The sequence below is a fragment of the Canis aureus genome, chromosome 1 (assembly GCF_053574225.1).
Source record: "Canis aureus isolate CA01 chromosome 1, VMU_Caureus_v.1.0, whole genome shotgun sequence".
NCBI lineage: Eukaryota > Metazoa > Chordata > Mammalia > Carnivora > Canidae > Canis > Canis aureus.
Window position 1 is genome coordinate 59214610 of NC_135611.1, and position 15641 is coordinate 59230250.

The 15641-nt window shown below is 42.9% G+C and overlaps 1 protein-coding gene across 2 annotated transcripts in view; it reads right to left on the reverse strand.

The window, feature by feature from the left end:
- Positions 1-465: 465 nt before the first annotated feature.
- The window catches only part of MCM9 (minichromosome maintenance 9 homologous recombination repair factor), a 133371-nt gene continuing 118195 nt past the window's right edge, over positions 466-15641 (reverse strand). Inside the window, exons 13-16 of one of the 2 annotated variants that reach the window (XR_013381628.1) lie at positions 9954-10042; positions 8150-8230; positions 5512-5612; positions 466-5133 (exon numbers count right to left, since the gene is read on the reverse strand). The gene's annotated coding sequence lies outside the window, so the exon portion shown is untranslated. Of the gene's footprint in view, positions 5134-5511; positions 5910-8149; positions 8231-9953; positions 10043-15641 lie in introns of both variants that reach the window. The other variant, XR_013381627.1, reaches the window with a different exon arrangement.

Consider the following 15641-nt stretch of genomic DNA (forward strand, 5'->3'; position numbering starts at 1 on the left):
TGGTCTTTCCTCTGTGTTGTCTCTGTGTCCTAATCTCTTCTCATAAGGACACCAGTCAGATTGGCTTACCTTGGGGATCCCTGAGTGGCTCAGTGGTTTGGTGCCTGCCTTTGGCCCAGGGCGTGATGCTGGAGACCCGGGATCGAGTCCCACATCAGGTTCCTGGATGGAGCCTGCTTCTCCCTCTGCCTGTGTCTCTGCCTCTCTCTCTCTCTCTCTATCATGAATAAATAAACAAAATCTTAAAAAAAAAGCGAATATAAAACAACAACAAACAAACAGACAAAAACACCTTGTCCACCTACTCTATCCTCATTTTTGGAACAATGACCGGAATGAGACTGTGATGCCTAGAGTTCTAGAAGCCATTTCGTCGTGATCATGAGGTGACAAACAAGAGGAACAAAGCCATTGCACTAAGGTAGCAAGAGTATAAAAAGTGGCTGGGTCTTTTTGCTGACAATGTTAGATGATTAAATCTTTATTGTTTAAACAACTGTTAGCAAGCTTTCTTATAACCTGTAATCAAAAGTTTTCCTGAAAGAACAGTTGTCTAGTAAAGTGAAGGGAAAGCTTAAAATTCAGAAATTCTATTCCTAGGAATATATATCCTAAGGAATCTTCACAAATATGCACAAGAAAACATGCCCAGAAATATTCACTACAACACTGTTTCTAATGGTGAGAAACATCAAAATGATCTAAATATTCACCAATAGGAAATATGGATAAATAGATAATTTGAGGTCTAGTCCTATAAAAGAATACCACAGAGAATTTAAATAAATTAGAATTATGCATATCAATAGACTAAATCTTAACAGACTGCTGAGCAAAAAAAATGCAAGTTGCAAGAGGATTTATACAGTATGTTACATTTACATAAAATTTCAAAACAGGAAACAATATCATATATTGTTTAAAGATGAATTAATGTAATTAATTAATTAATGTAAACCATGCATGAGAATGCTAAATATCAAGTTCATTATACTGTTTACTTTTGTGAAGAAAGGTAAGGAAATGGTATAGGCGATTCAACTCCATCTATAATATAAAATATAAAGTACTGGGGCAGCCCCAGTGGCTCAGCGGTTTGAGCACTGCCTTCGGTCCAGGGCGTGATCCTGGAGACCGGGGATCGAGTCCCACGTCGGGCTCCCTGCATGGAGCCTGCTTCTCCCTCTGCCTGTGTCTCTTCCTCTCTCTCTGTGTGTGTCTCTCATGAATAAATAAATAAAAAATCTTAAAAAAAAAGTACTCCATGAATACTAATTATTATAGGTAATAACAAGACTGTTCTAAGATTTCTCTAAAAGCACAATGTTATAGCATTTCATTTCTTTATAAGATGCATCAAGTCCTCCTTGGCTGACTCCGGTCATTATACATCAAAGCTCACAGTATTTAAATTGCAAAATTTGAGCCCTATAATTAGTGAGAAATAACAGAATAATCTTCATGTATTAGACACTTCCAAGGTAATTTCTGTGGGCATCAAAATAATTCAGTAAGTCATAAGTTTCTTTGCAGTGTTGGTGGCAATCCTTTGCAAAGTGCACCAACCCACACAACCCTGGATTCAACGTTCATGTAAGTATAATTCCTGCAATTTTTCTTATTCTTGTAATCCTTTATTTTTCTAAGACAAGTTGTAAAATTGTAATATCTTCATCCCTATCTCAGAAAGACCCTACATTTCAAAATCACAAACCTTTCCCACATTCCAACATTAAGGCTAATAGGAAACTACAGGAGAATTCGAGTTTATTGGGAAAAAAAGGAGATGAGAGAAAGCACTGTTTGTCCCAGGCAAACAACACAGTCCTCATTCTACATCAAAGGCCAGATAAATATCAGATATAATTAATATTTCACTCCTTCTGAAAGATTTTTCCCAGTGTCCTACAAGCAATATTTCTTGCATCAACTTCAAAGTAAAACTACAGGATCTTTTTAGAACTCTGTGCCAAAAGAATTATGTAGAACAGAGCTGCTGCCATAAGGGGACAAAGAAATTCCAAAGTCCTATGTTAAGCAAACAAGAAAGGGCCAGGGAATTTTGGATAAATGAGACCAATCTGTGAATGCCCCAACTGTGAGTTTGAGAGGTGGATGGAAGAGATAAAGTGCTCATACCAACCTAGCGGGCAGGAATTACTGATAGGTGATCTTGACCAGCCCCAGAGGTCCCAGAACTCAGTGGCCCTGCTCTGACTCCTCGAGGTGAGTGATGCAAGTGTCCAGCAATTCCCTGGCCCTTAGAATCCCCTAAGAGAAGTGCTGATTCCAATGTAGTGATTGTACTCTGAGTTAAAAGGACCATAAGCCTCCAGAATGTGAACCAGAAACACCCCATCCAACCCTGAATCAAGAGGTTGGGACGGAGAGTGGTACCATATTTCCATCCAACTGTGCCCCCCCCCCCCCCCCCCCCCCCCCGTTGTAAGCTTCTGCCGTGAAAGCTGGCTGTGGGAGGGCGGGCCAATAAAGTGACTGTGGGAGATCCTCGAGCAGGGTCTGGGGAGGCCCATTAAGCCAGAGAATTGGAATGTAGGCTCCAAACAGGGCTGGAGATAAGGCATGTGGAAGCACCACGACAGCCAATAAGGCAGGATCTACAGAGAAGCACAGAAGATGACGTTAGGATGAAGAGAGATGATCAAAACAAAGAAGGCCAAGGGTCAGAAGGGTAGGGTGAGGTAATAGTGAACATAACGTACAGAAGCTTCAGAAGAAGGCAGGTTCTGGTGGGCAGGATTAGGCATGAGAAGTGCCCCTTCGTGTCTTGCTCAGCAGAACTTCCATCACCCTAAGAACCAAGGTGGAGGATCCAGAGGCTGGGCCTCTAGCTGCCAAACCCCTAAGCGCCACAGCTAGGATCCGGGCCTCTTGGCTCAGTCTGGGTAGCTCCACTCTGCCCCCAGCCCCACTCTTGGGCCCCAGCTGTGCAAAACTGCCCACCAGACTCCCTCTCCTTTCCCCTTACTCTGCTTCGGGCGTTGCCTCCTCTTGGGGCACGTGTGGTCTCCAATGAGGCTGAGCAACCTGTTATTTCCAACTTTCCACTCGTCCTTCCCACTTTCTCTATTCTGACAGTCGGACCTCCCCGCCCTGAACCTGACCACTGACCTGGGGGGCTCTCTCCAAAGGCCAACCTTCGGAACCTCTTCCCACTTGGGGAGGGCTTGCTGGTAGGTGCTCTGGGGTTCCCCTGCCTATTCATGTTCCATTCCAAGAGAACAGCGAGCAGCCCTCAATAAAGCAGACATGTCAAAGAGAAAGACTAGGATGAGGATGGGGGCCACATGATGGGTGATGGCTGAGTGAGCTGCTTCAGGCAGACAAACTCCAGGCCCAAATAAAGGGAGGGGCAGGAAATGATGAAGGCAAGCAGGAAACAAAAGAATCTCTATGTGGAGCAAGTAGGCTGAGGCAGGCTCTGACCCACTTCTCCTTAGCTTCCTTGCCCTCTTTGCCCAGGGGGCCCTGCTTTCTGAATGAGACCAGCGGGGAGGCAACTTGAAAAGGCCGGCTTGGGTGACTGTGCCATGGAAGGGGGCATTTCCTTACAGCAGCTTCTGATAAGGACACACTTACCAGCTGTTGTCCCCTTACTGCTTCTTTACAGGAAAACTCCAGTGGGATGCCTGGGTGGCTCAGCCGTTGAGCATCTGCCTTTGGCTCAGTTCGTGACCCCGGGGTCATGGGATGGAGTCCCACATCGGGCTCCCTACATGGAGCCTGCTTCTCCCTCTGCCTGTGTCTCTGCCTCTCTCTCTCTCAATCTCTCTCTCTCTCTCTCTGTGTCTCTCATGAATAAATAAATTTAAATTTTTTTTTTTTTTTAAAGGAAAGCTCTAGCAGCCCTACTAGTCCTAAGCTTTCAGTAGCTTATCTTTTCTTGCCTTTGGGAAAGAGAAAGAACGAGAAGCTGAGCTTCTGGATCCGCAGGTCCCTGTCCTAGAACTATCTTTTCCAATCTACCTTGGGTGGCCAACTTGTGTCCTGAACACCCTTTTCCTGGCCTTCAAATCTCAGTCTGAAACAAAAGCTACTGTACGGTGTATTTGAAAGTTGGTAAGAGAGTAAATCTTAAAAGTTCTCATCACAAGGAGAAGAAAGTCATAACTATGTGTGCTGATGGAGGTTAGACTGAGTGTGGTGGCCACTCCACAGCATATACATGTATCAAATCAGTATGTTGTCCACCCAAAACTAGTAAAATGTGATGCCAATTACACCTCAATTAAAAAATTAAAGAAAAATAATGTTTCAAAAAACAGATAAATAAGCTTTGAGTGTTTAAATGGTATGACTCTAGGGTATCTTTAAAATTTATCAAGCACAGGTTTTACATAATTACTATTTGACCAGCTCCCTGACTGAGAGTATTTTCATTTTCAGATGGTATTGCCATCCTTTTCTCTCAACAGTCACATGGATAAAATTAACATTCTAGGATAAAAATTACATTTACATATTTTTATAGAGTTCCTTTCTCAGTCCAAGTGTGACATCACATTTTGGTCTGGAGAGAAGCTTGTTGAGTCATACCTTTAAGCTTGCAAGAACTTCACAAAGGGTAAGGAAGAGCTCCTGCCCTAAATTATAGAGTTTAGATTATTGGAGTTGCGTTTTTTCCTGAGAGAAAAATCAAACATTTAAGGGTAAGAGCACTTGAACATTCCATAAAACACTTGTACATTTATTACCACGTGCTCTCCGTTCCTTCATCCGGACCTCCTACATTTGTTGGTTGGTGGTTCCTATTGGGGCCAGAGAGCATATAAGCAAACCCTACAATTTGTGCTATTTTCATACCCTCAGTAACTGAACTTTGATGATCGAATTCCTGTCAAGTGCCATTCGCGAGACTGCAGGGAGACCCTGAGGATGTGTGCAGAGCTCTCTCAAGACCCTGGAGCCCTCCCACAGGCAAAGCCTGCTGGGAATGACAAGTTGCCCCCTCGGCTCCCGCTCCCCAGGGAAGGGGAGCAGCTCTGGGACAGTGTGGAACAGGACAGAACAAGGGCTTGCGGGTTCAATACCAAACCAGATTCTCTGCTCAATCATGTAATAGCTGCAACCTTGGGCCCATCAATGAGCTACTCTAAGCTCCAGGGTTGGCATCTGTAAAATAAAAGTAAAAATGTATACATTATAGAGATTTTGTGTAAATTAAATCAGCGTGGTTTAATTCAGCGAGGTCCCTGCAGTCAGACTGTTAGAGTGCCAATTCTGGCTAGACCGCTCACTTGGATGTGACTCTGGGCAAGCCCTCTCAGGTCATTTAGCCTCAATTCCTCAATATATGCAATATTGATAGAAATGGTTCCCACCAGGGGCACCTGGATGGCTCAGTGGTTGAGCATCTGCCTTTGGCTCAGGTCATGGGTTCCAGGATCGAGTCCCACAGGGAACCTGCTTCTCTCTCTGCTTATGTCTCTGCCTCTCTCTGTGTCTCTCATGAATAAATAAATAAAATCTTTTTAAAAAAATGATTCCTACCTTATTGGTCAGTTGTGATGAGCAAATGAGATTATCCACAGGAAGAACGTATCACAGTGGCTGGCATATCGTAAGTGTTCAGATGAAGAGTAGCTCTTATTCTGGAAAGCACCACACACAACAACCTATTTCCCATTCTCTTAACTAGGTTGCAGATTAATACAAGGCAGGGGTGCCAGAAATGCCCACAGGCAGACCCTTTTCTTTACAAAGCATTTCTTTCTCTTTTTTTCTTTTTTCTCCTTTCAAGAATGTTCTGGTACACATTAGCAAAAGGCCTTGGGGAGAAGGGATCCTAGAAAGGCTTTAAGTGTCTGTATTTCCTTCACAATGAAATCCATGTGCTTTTCAAAGAACCAGTATCCTGGAAAGGGGCCAGTTACAGTAAATGCCTAATACTGTAAAAAAGCACAAAAGAAGAGACTACGTGAGTCCAGATTAAAGATAGATCATTATTAGCATTAATATCTTTGTTAACATTTTTATATGCTATTTTAAATGTGTGAATTGTGGTTGATTTAGAGATGAATTTTATTCAAGAGGTAGTTGTGTAGGTGTTTCCAACTGTAGAGCAATGCTCTTTCAGGCAGTAATTAAATGTGTAGCTCTGGGGAAAGGTTGAGACTGAAGTTTTGTTTGTTTGTTTGTTTGTTAAAATATTTTATTTATTTATTTATGAGAGACACACAGAAAGAGGCAGGCTCCGCATGGTTAGCCTCATGTGGGGCCAGATCCCTGGACCCCAAGATCACGACCTGAGCCTTAAAGGCAAACACGCTCAACCACTGAGCTGCCCAGGTGCCCAAGAAACTGGAATTTAAATAAAAACTTAGAGAAAAAAGTGATGGTTACCAGGGGCTAGGTGGAGTGGGGAGTTACTGTTTAATGTTTAATTCTGTAAGGGATGATAAAAAAAATTCTGGAAATGCATAGTGATAATGTTTACACATTCTTGTAAGTGTACTTTATGCCAAGGAGTTGTACACTTAAAAATGGTTAAATTGGCAAATCTCATGTATGCTTTACCACAATTTTACAAAGCGCTGTCTCCACCTTAGGGTTTAATCAGTTTTTATAGACACAGTATTTTCCAGTCAGGGAGCACTCAGTGGCCCCAGTTGGAATGGCCTGCCTTTTGGGGAGGGAACCTGCAGCAAACCTGCTGCTTCCCACAGGTAGCAGGGACCCCACAGGGACCCCACAGGGGTGACCAGAATGCTGTGTGTCCTGATTAGCATACGAATTTACTGCTTATATTCAGATGCTTTGAAATGTGAAGGTTTGCTATTTTTAAATATTCCAAGCTCCCTCCTTTCAATGTCACCGCTTAAAGGCAGGGTTTTCATGGGTGGCTTAGCTGTCAAGTGAAGGGTAGGTGTAAAGAGGCACATCTTCCCGCTTCCTTCCGGTGAGTGAGTCATTTCCGCTAATGTGAGATTTTAACTGGAACCATCCAATCCTGATATTTGGGGGCTCATTTATATGGTAAAAGCAAGCTAATCCTCCTGGCAAAGCATTAAAATGTTTTTGAAGCTCTGATGCTTGAATAATATTAGTAAAATTGTCTCACGAAACTGGAATGAATTCTTTTCCACTTTTCAGAGGAGGGTGGCTTAGAATGAAGACTAGGCCAGGGTGTCTGTACACACCGTAGGGTGCTTGCCAGAAGGCTGGCACCTGTGGAGCTGCGGTGTTTCTCTCTCTCTCACCCTGTCCCTCCTGGAGTTCCTCCTCTCTGTTTCTGAGCCTTCCCCCAGGCTTCTTTTCTCTCTCTCTCTCACGGGCCATGCATGGTAAAAGGCAGTGAGCCAAATATTATTATTGCCATTTTACAGATTTTACAAATGAGATCCAGGAAGGACACGTGACACACAGCTAGGTATGGGAAGAGCCCGTCATAAAACCCATGTCTTGTGACTGGCTGGTCCCAGAGCTGCAGCCAGGGTTCTGGGGCCTGCAGTCCATGAAGGGAGCTGGGACACAGCACCACCAGGCAGATGGTTCCAGTGACTTTGCCAACCGGCAGGTGTGGTGCTGAGCACAGTTCATTATTAAGCTTCCCTGAAGCTGCTCCTAGGAGCTCCCATTCTGGCTGCTGAGCAGCCCTCATCCATCCCTCCAGACTGGAAGAGGCTGTAGGAGGTGCTCAGTCAGAGGAGGCCAACAGACACATATACCCTCTGGATTCTGGAGACGACGATGCTGAGATCCTTTCAAAGTCAAAACTGCCAACCAAATTTAGCCATTTTTTAGTCCACATAGCTAGGGAAATATCATGATAAAATTATTTTCAAAAGATTAATTCAGTTGTCATATTGAATTGTTATCTAGTTCATTCTAGCTACACAAATACTGGATTTGGGCAACTTAAAAACCTTTTTCCAGGGGGCCTGGGTGGCTCAGTCAATTAAGGTCTACCTTTGGCTCAGGTCATGATCTCAGGGTCCTGGGATCGAGCCCGGAGTAGAGCTCCCTGCTCAGTGGGAGTCTGCTTTTCCCAAGCATTCACTCTCTTAAATAAATAAATAAAACCTTAAAAAAAAAATCTTTCCATTTCCCTTCCCCTAAAGAATTAATTTAGTTAAGTAAAAATGCAAAAGATTAGCAACATCCTGTTAATATTATGATTAATCGATACCTGTCATGCAAGACGGTCATGACTTAAGAATTCTTCATCAGATTCCTGAATCAAGTCTGTATCTCCTTTTGAAGTTATATTCTAAAAAAAGAAATCCTGGTCTGAGAAGCCTGAAAAGAAATTTTCAGTGTACGCCAAAAGCCTTCTAGCTTTTATTCTTCTTTGCTATTTGCTATTAGCAAGAGAGGAAACGCGTTGTTAGAAAAAATCCCACCCAGAAAAATCCCCCCCAGGTCACAATTGACTTTCTCTTTCTTAAGATGCCCAGCTGCCACAAGCAAAAGCCAGTTCAAAGATAGATCTTCGGGGCACCCCCTGGTGGCTGAGAAGAGTCACGATCTCAGGGTCCTGACCCAGAAGGTCCCTGATCTTTGAGGCTTTCTAGATGGCCATCACCAAATTTTCCATTCAACACTGAGAATACATTCAGATCAGGAAAACAGGAGGGAGTGGAAAGAATCTGGAATCACGAGGCTTGGGTCAGAGCTCCGTCATTTCCTAGCTCTGAAAACCTGGGTCTGGCTGGTCACTTTCCTCAGAGCTGAGCTGGATCTGGAATTTTCTCATTGGAGATAAGAGGGAATGTCAAAACCAGAGGAGCATATGACTCCATAAAGGGCAACTTTATGGAGATAGAAAGTAGATTAGTGATAGCCCCGGCCTGGGGATGGGAATGGGGATTAACTATAGGTGGGCATGAAAGATCCTACTGGGATGAAATGTTCTAAACTGGATTGTGCAGAACTTGCACAACCTGGGAAATTTACTAGTAATCCTTGCAATGTGCACTCAACATGGGTGAATTTTGTGGTGGGTAAGTCATACTTCAATAGAGTTGTTTTTTAAAAAGCAACAGGAAGGAAGAGCAGACTCGATAACCTGTGTAAAACCAGGTACAGAGCTGGGAAGCCTGTACCTTGTAACTAAGTGAGAGGAAAAAGGAATGTGGGGAAGGTAGAGATGGACAGAAAAATGCCCAGGACAGGTGCTGCACTTTTGTTCACTTTACATTGTCCACAGCTCGTGCCCAGGAAGGTCACCTGAGGTTAGCCATACCAGGGGCAGAAAGCACATTGCCTCCTATAGGCTAGAGGCAGGGCTTCTGTGGTTCTGAGGGTTCAAGGGAATTTCTGATGGAGGGAAGACTATTAAAGCAGCCAATCTGATGCAGCTGATTCAAAATAACTACTTTAAAAAAAAAAAAAAAACAGAAACTGTTTTTTTCATATTATTTTTTCAGTACAAGGTAATTCAGCGTGGTTGGGGAATTAGATGACACTAAGGAGTGGGTTGGGGACAGCATATCTTTTTTGTTTGTTTGTTTTTTACATTATTTACTAACAAAACTTGAAAGTGTGAGCATTTATAAAAGTACAATAAGAAAATTCAGGAGAATATCTCTGTAGGCTTGGGTAGAGAGAAACTTGGTAGGAATAACACCCAAACTAAGCTGGAAGAAAGAGAAAGAAAAAGAAAAGAAAGAAAGAAAGAAAGAACGAACGAACGAACGAAAGAAAGAAAGGAAAGAAAGGAGGAAGGAAGGAAAGGAGGAAAGAAGGAAAGAAGGAGGAGGAAGGAAGACACAGATGATACAGTAGGAAAGAACGTTGTGTCATACATATCAGATGAGTTTACTATCTTTAATAGAACAGACCCAAGCCAGAGAAAAGTGGGCAAAGGATGGAAATAGATAATTCACAAGAGGAAGAATAAATGAAGAACTATGATCTGGTAACATTACAAGTGACATTTAGCCTGGCTACTTATTATTAAGTATTAGTAAGAAAACAATGAGTGGGGGCACCTGGGTAGCTCAGTTGGCTAAGCATTGAATTCTTGATCTCAGCCTGACCTCAGGGTCATGGGTGTTGGGCTTCATGCTGGAGGTGGAGCCTGCAAAAAAAAAGAAAACAATGAGCTATTCTTCACCTATTAGATTAGCAAAAATTAAGAAGATTGATGTTAATTATCGTCAGGTAAATTGGTACAGGCTTGCTGGGGGGTACTTTGACATTGTACTTCGAAACGTAATTATGCATACCTTTTGGCTCAGCAATTCCAATTCGGAGAATTAATTTATGGTAACAATTAGGCATGTATGAAAAGATGCATATGTTAGGATGTTCATGGATTGAGTTATTTGTAAAGACAAAAAAAGTCGGAAAGGTTCTCAAATGCCCATCAACAGGGATTTGATGATTATGCATCTATTCAACAGACTCCACGATAATTAAAAATGAATGTGATTGGGCAGCCCCGGTGGCGCAGCAGTTTAGCGCCGCCTGCAGCCCAGGGTGTGATCCTGAGGCCCGGGAATCGAGTCCCGCATCGGGCTTCCGGCATGGAGCCTGCTTCTCCCCCTCTGCCTGTGTCTCTGCCTCTCTCTCTGAATAAATAAATAAATCTTAAAAAAAAATGAATATGATCTATATTTGGGCTCACGAGGAAATGATCACATTTTATTTAGAATTATACTCTGTGTGCGTGTGCGCATGTGCATGTGTATAATGGACATGAAGAGGCCCTGCCCAGATGCCCCTTTCAAAAAAAGACTTATTGCCCGAACTGTCTGCACCTTCAGGAACTGTCTCATTGCAGACCCACTTCTCCAATGTCTCACCCTCCTGAGCAGGGCTGGTGGCCACATCCTGACACAGGCAGGAACACAAGGCAGTCATTTTAACTCAACAGAGAACAACTCTGATGGGCTATTTTCACTCCAGCGCCCCCAATGGGATCATCAGGCCTGTTAACAGCTGTCTCCCTCACTACCCAACGCTGCTCTCATCCTTTCCACAGGTGGTGTTGACCCCAAGGACAATCCTTAAGAAATGTCTCACAATATATTCCATCTCAGAATCTGTTGCCCATGACTGGATGATGGGCACTGAGGTGGGCACTTGACCGGATGAGCACTGGGTGTTATTCTATATGTTGGCAAATTGAACACCAATAAAAAATAAATTTATAAAAAAAAAAAAGAATCTGTTGCCCAGAAAACCTAACCAGGGGTTTTTATATGTACTCAGTGGACAAATTCTGGCAAAAAAAAAAATGTATATGTATTATATATTTTATATATATATAGGTATATATTTTATATATCTCATAGGTGAAGAATAGCTCATTGTTTTCTTTTTTTTGCAGGCTCCACCTCCAGCATGAAGCCCAACACCCATGACCCTGAGGTCAGGCTGAGATCAAGAATTCAATGCTTAGCCAACTGAGCTACCCAGGTGCCCCCACTCATTGTTTTCTTACTAATACTTAATAATAAGTAGACAGGCTAAATGTCACTTGTAATGTTAACAGATTATAGTTCTTCATTTATTTTTCCTCTCATAAATATTCCTCTTATATATTTTATATATGAGGATATATATATATATCCAGTAAGTATTTAAATATTTATAGGAGGATTTAATTTATAAGAGTATTTTAAGTATATATAAGAGAATATATATATCCAGTAAGTATTTAAGTATTTTATGTTGGATGGGCTTTATGTTATACTTTTGGGCATTGTCTGATTATTTTTAAATGGGAATTTATTAGTTTGTCACCAGATGAAAATAAAAAAGTGGTTTTCATTTTGGAAAATAAAAGGAAAAGTTAATCGTTTGGTTTCATTCTGGTCAAAATAACTGAAGCAGAGTGTCCATGTCAAAACGGTGGCACCAAGCCACACAGCGTGTGCTCTTTTGAACAGGAAGGTGAGCTATTCTGAACGCCCTTCTGGCCCTTACACGCCCTTCCTACTGCCTTTGCTCTTGGACCAGGTAAAAGTGTTGCCACTTCTTCCACCCGGTTGTCAGCGTGTTGTTGAGGTTGCTGTAGAAGTGTAACATAAAGAGCAGTCTGAGGGGACTGTGAGGCTCCCACAGAAGGTTGTGTGCACCCCATGGATGGGAGTGGATGGACACAGAATGTTACATTTTGATAAATTCTCAAACCTGGAGTATTTACAGGTAGTACCTCCTTTTCCACCATGGGCAGTGGTGATACCCAGTGGTATCTGTTACCCGGATTCCTTAGCTTAGAGCCTTGAACTGTTGGATGGATACCTCATGCTCCCCGTACCAGAAGTACCTGTCTTCTGGTTTCCCTCTCTCTTGTGGCTTTTCCAGATTTGGGCTGCATTTTGGTCATGATCGGGGGCGGGGGGGGTGTAAGACATCGTAGGGTTAGAAGCCACCACTCCTCAGCACGAAGTGTTGCTTGGCCAACACAGTCTTAGGAAATAGTGAGCTGGTTACCGGTGGTAGCAGAGACCACAAGTGGTTGCCCCCAGGCCCATCCTTCCCTTCTTCATTTAATAAACACAAAATCCCAGCTTTTGCCAGCACTCTTTTCACCTCCCTTGCAGCTCCATGTGATGAAATGAGTCAATTCTTGCTGAGAACATGTAAGCAGAATCAAAGTACTAGGCCGACTCCTTAAAGGAAACGCTTTGTCTTTTTTCCCTTTCCTGCCAGTCAGAATATGCAGTCACCTGCCACAGAGGTGGTGGTGAGTTATTTGTGAATATGCAGACCAGGGCGACCCCCGAGGGGACGAAGGGACCACTAAGAGAAGCAGCCTTGGTCCCTCCAGAGCATCCCTCGACTACTCACTCTGGAACCGTCGTGTAAGAGGGAACTGAATGAACCTTTTGTGTGTAAGCCACTGAATTTTGGGGAAGGGAGATGTGCAAAAACCAGTCATTGTTTTTATAGATGACTCTGATTCTAGTGTTTACTGCCCTAATGTATTTATCTACTTCTCTGTTCCCTTCTCTAGAATATTTCTTTCTTTCCGAGCTGCTAGCGTAGAGGAGGCATTCCATAAGTGTTTGTCAAAGGTATAAATAATTGAATGCTGGGGAAACTCTGTAGAAAAGAGAAGCTGGAGAACTAAATACAAAGCCTGAATTCACAATTTCTGTAACAAAGGTCTCCCCAGGTCTCTCAAGCCCATCTGCTAGGGCCCATCAATAATGCACGGACACGGAAATGATGAATGTCTCAGTACTCGTAGCCTCCACTTCCCTTATCCCTGGAGGAAAATGCTGGTGTTTTCCTGCCCGGCATTCTGTACCACTACACCCCCATCCTGAGCGAACCTTGCACACACATTTCAGAACAGATTATTTGTGGAAAGAGCACACTGAAAGGAAGGTTTGTGTCAGAAAAGGCTTCAAAAAGGAAGCAGAGAGCAGGAGGCCCGAGCAGGCTACAGGGTAGGAATGTGTGGGAGCTTGGAAGGAAGGGAAAGGAGATTTGTAATGAGACGAGGGTATAAACTGTATTTGTTTTTGAATGTCCCTTGAGAGATACAAGTAAAGATCAGAATTAATTTGCTCTTGATTGCTGGTCGGTGCTCTCTGATAGTGTCTCCATAGAAAAAGACCGGGCTGTGGACACTGGGATTTTGTTTCCTGACAATAGTCCTAGCTCAAGTTTCATGGCTTTTAAACCACCTCTTCGTGAAGGGCTTCTGCACCTTCCTCAATTCACATATTCTTTCTAAGAGTTCTAGATGTTGTCTCTCTTGTAGCCATGAATTCTAACCCTCACTGTGATGCTGGCTACTCATAAAGTCCCAGGAAGGCCACCTGAGTCGTGGCCATGGTGTCCCAGGGGCAGCCGATGTCCCTGCTCACCGCAGGGTCTTCCTGTGCCCTCAACACCTTCTGTCCTGGTCCCCTGGTCCCTCAGATTGATCACGGAACTGGCTTCTGAGACGCAGGTCCTCAACATCTGACTTTTTTCCCCAGGTACATATGCAAAAATTAAAAATAAAAGTTCTTTCTATTTTAGCTGAAAAACCATCATGGTGTTACACAATTCGTACTGTTATGGTCCCATCTCCCACTTCCAAACGCAAGTCAGATTCAAGCTGGCTCAAACAGGGACCCACCATCAGTCTAGGTAAGCTAACTTGCAGCACAATGAGCTGAGCCTTGAGGTCCTCGTGAGCTCTTCAGTCGCAGAAGAAAACACCTGGCAGGTTAACACACCTGAGCTGTGGTGTGGCTCCGGTGAACATACCACAGCTGCCAACAGTTGGCTGGGCCTACAGGGGTCCACATGCATCTTTAAGAGGGTTGACAAACCCACTTTTGTAATTCCTCAGTCTGATGAACCCACAGTGTGAAGACATAGCTGAAAGTGGTTTCTAAGCTTTATCGAGTGTTCCTAGTTTGTGCAAATGAGCTGGAAACCTAAAGCCAGGTTATTGAGTTTTGAATATTTACGTAACTGAGTTGGTTATAAACAAGACTACTGACTTACAAAAATGTATTTTGTTCTTGACATTTGACAAATAACAATTCTGCTTCGGTTACTTAAGGTACAGCTTCTTGCAGTCTGTAAGGAAACAGTCCACGTGTGTGTGTGTGCAAAGCAGTGACATTTGGGTAACATGGGCCCTTAGGGCAGCAGCCATATGGCTCGTTTCTGTGGTGAGTAAGATCTCTGAAAGACTGTGTGTGAAGAAGCACAGGCGTTATTGGAATTTCTGTTTTACCAAAGGAGAATTAAGGAATGTTACCGAGTGGGTTTTCTGTGTATCCATCTTTATTAGCAGAATTCCGCAGTGTATAAGGCCATAAAAGTAATCATTTAGTCAGTATTCTGTGTGAGGCATTGTGCTGAGTCCTGATACTAAAACATTTAAGTAAATCTATTTGCTCAATAAAAAAACCACAATATGTCCTACAGAAAGAACAGAATATTTGAAATAACTGTCCTAATGTGTGGTTAGCTTACGTAGAGGATGTAAAGCCTGTAGGTCTTTGCAGCTCCCAGCATTGCAAAATCTATGCAAAAAAAAAAAAAAAAAAGTGAAATAACACTCACACACACACACACACACACACACAGAGCAGTGTGTGATGGGAACGGAGAAGGAAGCTAGGTTTCCCTCCCTTACTAACTGATATATTCTCTAACCTTTTTGATATTTGAAAGCTAATTTAAGCTCTGAAAACAAGATAAGACTCATCTATTAAGTGATCTTTGGGATGCCCAGGGTGACTGTGGATCCCAAATATAATCATTGAAATGTCAGCATTTCTGTTCTTCTTTTCGGTAGTGATACAGAGAGCCCCATTGTCTATTCTCTCCAGCAGCTCTTGCTGGCAGATTCCATGTGAAATCACAGAGGCCAATTCTCCTTCCTTGGGAAAGGGAATGCTGGGGGAGGAGGGCTCCCCTTTAAAGTTCCTTCAAAGTAAAGGGAATTTTTTTAATAGGAGAGTGAAATTTATTTATCATATACACAAGCCACGTCTGCTACTGAGAAAATGCTATTTACGTAAAACATTCAAGATTAAGAAGACATTGTATTTTAATATAATAATAGGATCCCAGGATTCTAACAAGAAAGTTTGATTCCCAGTTTGCATTATAGTTATTTGCTCTGCTTCAAGAAACTATAGTGGAGTAGTCTTTGGCAGTGTATTTCTCAAGATTCAAATATTAATGGATTTCCTATGCATCTGTAGGTCAGA